Source organism: Epinephelus lanceolatus, chromosome 4 (assembly GCF_041903045.1).
Source record: "Epinephelus lanceolatus isolate andai-2023 chromosome 4, ASM4190304v1, whole genome shotgun sequence".
NCBI classification, from domain to species: Eukaryota; Metazoa; Chordata; class Actinopteri; order Perciformes; family Serranidae; genus Epinephelus; species Epinephelus lanceolatus.
The window spans coordinates 38,224,653-38,231,041 of NC_135737.1; the positions used below are offsets into that span (position 1 = coordinate 38,224,653).

At 40.6% G+C, this 6,389-nt stretch overlaps 1 protein-coding gene across 4 annotated transcripts in view; it reads right to left on the reverse strand.

Moving 5' to 3' along the window:
• Positions 1-5,099, reverse strand: part of st3gal4 (ST3 beta-galactoside alpha-2,3-sialyltransferase 4) — a 32,076-nt gene extending 26,977 nt beyond the window's left edge. The window contains exons 1-2 of one of the 4 annotated variants that reach the window (XM_078167241.1): positions 4,607-5,094; positions 4,106-4,184 (exon numbers count right to left, since the gene is read on the reverse strand). The gene's annotated coding sequence lies outside the window, so the exon portion shown is untranslated. Of the gene's footprint in view, positions 1-4,105; positions 4,185-4,606 lie in introns of all 4 variants that reach the window. The other 3 variants (XM_078167242.1, XM_078167240.1, XM_033631768.2) reach the window with 3 other exon arrangements.
• Positions 5,100-6,389: the final 1,290 nt, after the last annotated feature.

Genomic DNA, 6,389 nt, shown 5'->3' on the forward strand with positions numbered 1-6,389 from the left:
CCTTAGCTGTATAGCTGTAAATCTAATAGTATACTGTGTGTGTGTGTGCCCGCACACTTCCAGGCAAACACGCTCCTTGGTGACTCAGCATGTTCATCCGCCCACTACTTTGGAAATCAGTCTGGTCTTAATTAGCTCTATGGAAGGGAGGGTTGCTCTGTTGCATTTTGGCAGCAGCTGACCGTTTCCAGTTGGTCATCGCAGATTGTTCCCACACTGACATACTGAACCAAGGTTACACATCTCTGGGCTCCATGGTCCTTCCCCTCCGCAATCGACCGCTGATTGTGTCGCATCTGATGCTAATTGTTTGCATGTATTATCTGGAACAAGGATTCCAAAACCAAGGAACTGTCTTATCAATAAAAAACATCTGAATATAACTTCATCTTTTAACTTGGAAGTCAGTGACTAAACTCTGGAAGGCTTTATCAGAAAGCCTCATTTCTTTTATAGCATTGACCTTAGGATGGTGTGCAGTGTTTGGGAGGATGATCCGGGAGGTCTAACCTGGGTGTAGGACAGTAAAACGTCATAACGATGCTTTTATTTCCCTAATGACTGTAATGACCTTTCCATTCAGATAATGACTTACAGCAGAGGTACAAGTGAAGAAAGAGAAACTTCTAATAGGATAGCCATTTATGTCAGATATTTTAAGGGACAGGCCTTTACCGTCTGAGAAGGCTGCCTGGTGGTAACGTAAAGGGGTGAAAATATTCTATATATAGCAAACACTTGATGCTGCAGAACTGAAGCTTCACCCATGTGCCAAGCGTGTGGGAAGACTGCAGTGGCCAACTTAAACACGCGAATGGCCTGTCTAGAGCTTGTGTGCGATTTGTCTGTTTGGGGCCACTGTCAAACAACATGGTGGACTCAGTATTAAGATATAAACTGCTCATTCTAAGGTAACAAAAACACAACAGTTCTTAGTTTCGGGTGATTATAAACCAATGAAAGCATAGTAACAATATTATGTGTCATTTTTTGCCCTTAAGTCCTGAACACTGGACCTTTAAGGCCAGATTAACCCATTTAAGGGCCTTAGGGCAGAAAAGGGCTGTGCGTCCTATTGAAAGCTCCCATCACCAACTGTACGCATTGTGTGTGCCTCTTGTGCCCTTCAAGTAAAAAAATCAGAAGATTTGACACATGACTACACTTAAATAATAAAGGCATTAGAGCCGGATCCTCCAACAAGAAAGGGTGATGACGCAGGATTGGGTTAAAGGCCCTTGCAATCATTGAAATGACAATACATACAGTGAACCATAGGCCCCAGATTTTTAGAAGTTGCAACTAGCTTTTCATATTTCTTGTCTCTTATTGTCCTAAATACAAATCTCGATAACAATAAGACGTTTTTAATTTGTTACATCCATGAGACACAGCAGTGACCAGTTCACCAGAGCATGATTACATTTGGCGGATGTTTTCAGGGCACATGTGTGTTCATCAGATTTTAAAGGCCGGATTGATTGTTCCAAGCGAGGTTGAGTCATCACTGCGAAGGGGATATGATGGGGTTTCATCTGATTTGCTACAAGTTGCCATGTGCTTCATATCTCTAAGCCCCATTAAATGCAACATCTGTGCAAAAGAAAAAAATCTCTCTCCTGTAGCTGCTGCTTCAGTGAGCAAATACAACAGCCTAAAAATAGAGTAGTAATTTGTAAAAGGAACAAATTCAATGTCTGTTCATTTACCTACCAAGATAGCAAAAGCTGTTTATTGAAAACTGAGTGACGGCAAAAAAGGCTGTCATTTAAAGATCTACTTTAAATTACATTTCCACAGCAGTCGCAGTTTATATATTGGGAAAATGTCACTGAAACGTTTTATACCTGTCGTGTTTTCTACAATGAGATACATTTAATCAATATGCATAAGTTGTTATGCTGTCCACAAGCACATACTCTACATTCAAATTCAGTCCAAAACAGCAACTGTAACCTAGGTGTATTACATACTGGACAGATGTTACTTTCTATCCACCCCCTTTCTCACTCCAGCCCTCCTCTCTCCCTCTGTAATCTGTCAAGGTTGGACTTCCAAGGTGATCTGCAGAAAACTGTATTCTATCCCTACAAAGGGTTGACTGCCAGCTTCAGGTGGGATTACAAGGCAGACGAGAGGCCCTTCAAGGACACAGTAATGAAAGACTGCATGTTATGTGAATATGCATCACAGTAACATGTGTAAAATGGATTTAATCCGCTCCTTTTAGCCCCATTAAGATACATGGTCTCAGATTTGTTAGCATGAATAATATAAACGTTTGATTTCTTTTGTTTGATATTTTAGGACACGTGAACACCTGAGCAGAGATGCAGGCCTTTCATGTTTTTAAAGTCTAAAAAACAAAAAAAGAAGCATGGAAACGAATAATGTGCATCGCAAGATCATCTTAGTTCATATGATAAGGATGAAAAAGTTTGCATTTTTTGCGTTTTATATATTAGTTTCTTTTTCCTCACATCTGTCTTTCTTGTATTTCTGCACTGCAACGGAGATGGCAGCTGACCTTCAGCGAGAGGTGTGCTGGAGAGACAGGCTGAGCCACAGAGCAAAGACTAGCGGAGTAGGTATCAGCTTGATATTAGAAGTGTGAAATCACATGAAATGATAACAAATATTTGATTAGATATGTTTCAGAAATAACTTAAGGCATGTATTTTTGTTTTAGCATTATGCAATCGTTTGTTAACCCGTGTTATCATTTACTTTTTGGAAATGCTCGCTATGTTTTAATGAAAGCAAAGGTTTTCTTGAACGTTAATTACACATAGAGAACAGTATAATAAAGGTTATATCAATAAAGAAAATGTCATGAAAAGATCTGGTTTCTTTTAGCTAATTAATGTAACATTTTCAGTATATCAATATCAGCCACGCTGAATGTGACTAACAACTGAACATCTGATATTTATTCAACATTAAACATAACAAGCACTTTTTATTTGGTTTCAGCGTCAGGCACTGATGTAGATTAAACATTTCTGTCTGTTAATATTTCACTCATACAATCATATTTTGATATCTAGGTATCGGGCCTATCGATTTCTTTCAGATAGATGGTACCAACCATACAATCACCCTGACATTCATTTGCAAGCTAGAGTTGTACCAACCAAACTTAAATTGAACAGAACCCAACAAGAAACAAATGACTGCATAGTAACCTTTATTTTTTTAACAAATGTTGAAATATCTGTACCCAGTCAGGGCAGTATGGGTACAGTCACATTTCTCGACCTTATGCCATGACGTAAAACCTTATCGTGGCAATATTTCCCAAATGTCCTGCCACCCACAAACAAGTCTAATCAACATTTCTACCGTGCAACTTTGAGAGATTGTGGTTTATGGCGTGACATACGCTGTCTTGATCCAGCTGTGACGATCAGTGGCACAGGGCCAGACAGGAACAGAGATCTCATCACACAAGAGGACCTTATCTGAAGGGTGAGGCGCAGTACAAAGCCACCAGGCTGTATGACTTTTCATCTAACTTTGTCTTATACTTTAATGTAGCTCTTCTGCAGGTTAAGAGCTCTTTACGAGCTCTGTTTTGTCTCAGGTGCCTCACCTGAGGACATCGTTACATAAAAGGTTAAGAGATATAACTGGAAAAATGAATCCCCTTTTCATAATACCCATTCTTAGTTGCTGTCATATATCGTTCTTGTTGCTGCTAAACTAAATGACACAAGTGGTGCTTTGCTTACTTTTCTTCAGTAACTTGCATGTAAGAGTTCAATTGCATTAAATGAATATTTCGAGGGCAGATATGTTTTCAACTAAAGGCAGACTGTAAGCAACAGAGTGATCCAAGGAGGAGTGCTTCCCAGCAGAGGGCATGGTCTGTTAGACAGTAGTCAAGTTGCCATGTGAACAAAGATTGGAAAGCCCCATTAAATGCAACAAAATATTATAATGTAAAACTCCAGTGTAACAGATCTGAAACAAACTCAATGTGTACTTTTCAAATGTTGTATTTAGATGTAGGCTATGTAGTGTAAAAACACATCTAGGTTTTGTAGCAGTAAGCAACACACAGGGCTGATGCATCCAAAACAATTTAGATGTGTTACTATCTTACTAATGCAGCAATGCCAGTGCAGCTCCTTGGCCTCTGAACCAACAGCTTTGGGCAAAAATATTTCCCACTGTATCTGTGCCTGATAATTAGAGTGAGAGCAGAGAAATTAAGCCAGGAGTCTCATGGTTTAGACTGCAACTTAAACCCCACTTCAAGTCAGATTCAATGCCCCTGATCACAGGGAACATAATAACTGTCTGTGGTTGAATAAATTCAGGAATACATGTCATTATCCTTCACAAACATGATGCAGCCAAGTATTTTCCAGAGCAGTCTTCAACCGAGTCAAAGGAGAAAGAAAATCTAAATTCACTGACACAAATGTACAAATCAAGGCTCGTGCCAGGCAAATTAAATTTGATATCTTGTGATCCAATGAGGCCAGTTACAGCACATCAGTCTTGTTCCATGCCTCCCTACAGGCATGTACAAAACTCCTAACACACACACACACTCACATAGGCTTCTCTCCACGTTAGCTCGAAAGGGTCTTTTACTTACAAGCAGTGCCGCCCGACAGATGAGCTTCAATCCGCGGAGCGAGCCTGTTGTACAGTACAATGATGTTGCAACCAAGTTCACGTTGCTTTTGGTGACACACACTGCGTGGGAAAACGAGAAATATGCGTCTGCCTGCAGCGCACACACACCCGGGTAGAAGCAGGGATGTGATGTGAGCATCAAAGTTCATCCCTCGGAACAATGTAGCGGAAACAAGAGTGGCATGAAGTCTGCAGGCACATATAGCGGTTTACTGAAACGCTTTCTCTCTCTGTTACAGCGCGTTCCCTTTTTCTTTCAACGTCGGGACGCATGCGCATGTGGGTACGCACACTGGAGAGGACAGATCCAAATACCATGCCTGTGAAAAATGTACAAGCCGAAACCTGACGGTGCTGGCGCTGAAGTTGAAGAGCACAGGCTATCGAAATCTTCCATGTGATCTCTGCTTCATCGTAACTGTTTGCTCCATGGCTCCTCGAGCCGCCTCAAACTGGACTTTTATCCCAGAGGGAATAACATCTGGAAAGACTTTGCTGTTGGCTGTCATGTTTTTAAACCTCTGACTTCAACAGATAGCAAAGTGAAACAAGGACAAGCAGTGGTGCAATGAGGACTCACTTCTGTTACATGTAAAAGTCCATAACAGCATCAAAATATACTTAAAGAGGAACACCATCTAAATTAAGAATTCCAATATGTAATGTCATGTCATTTCCATGACCTAGAAAAGATGAATCAATATTTGCAAACAGGAGCTACTCTCTCTGAAAGACAAAAACCAGAAAAGTCTTAAACTTGTGATGTCATCAAGTGTAAAGTCTGGAGCTGCTCGAAAGACAATGAACAGAAGTTTGATTTTGTGAGGTCACAGAATGTTTGAGTTCTTTTTTTATACCCAAATGAGCTTTATGTTATCGTAGGTTGTCATTACCGAAACAAAAAATGCACCCATATACTCAGAACATTCACCTGAGTGCTCTCCTATTCATTGTCTATGAAGCAGCCTCAGACTTTCTTCTTGATGACATGACAAACTTGAGCTTTTTAGCGCTCTAGTTTTTGGATGTGAGAGAGAGTTGTTCATATTTACTCATAATTTTTGGAGGGTTCCCAACTAGTGGGTCACAGTCCAAAAGTGGATCGCGGATCCATTCTGTATGGACCACAAGTGACTTGCAAACACACATTTTATTTTAAGGTATGGTAAATTTCAAGCACAGAGCTTTTATTTTTAAGTGGCGTTATCTGCTGTAGAGTGAGCAGCGACTTGATAGACAGTGATTCTCAAAGTTAAGGAAGGATCCTTAAATGGCTGAATTTCAAGGAGGCTACGCCATTGAATCCAATGTCAAGGATCCTTCAAATTCTGCTGAACACCGACTCCTTATTTCAGAGAATTTTCAAGGATGCCTGTGTGTATCCTCACTGGGCATGAAGTATTCACAGTTCTTTGTGCCAACGCAACTTGACAGGACCTGTCCCACCAAGGAAGTGTCCTTGACTTTGAGAAGCTCTATGAGACAGCATGGCAAACACAAGTATGACACTGAATTAAACTGTGTGGACCTTGAACTGATGACTGAGATTGAGAAATCTGGACCTTGTGGCTGAACCAGTTGGTAACCACTGTCTTAAAGGATAACTTCGGTATTTTGCAACCTGGGCCCTACTTCCCCATGTGTATGTGTGCGTATGATTCATAGGTACAACTCGTTTTAAAATTGGTTCAGTATTGAGGGAGGTGGATGCAACCGGGAGCCGTGAAACGAGCTAAAACGGT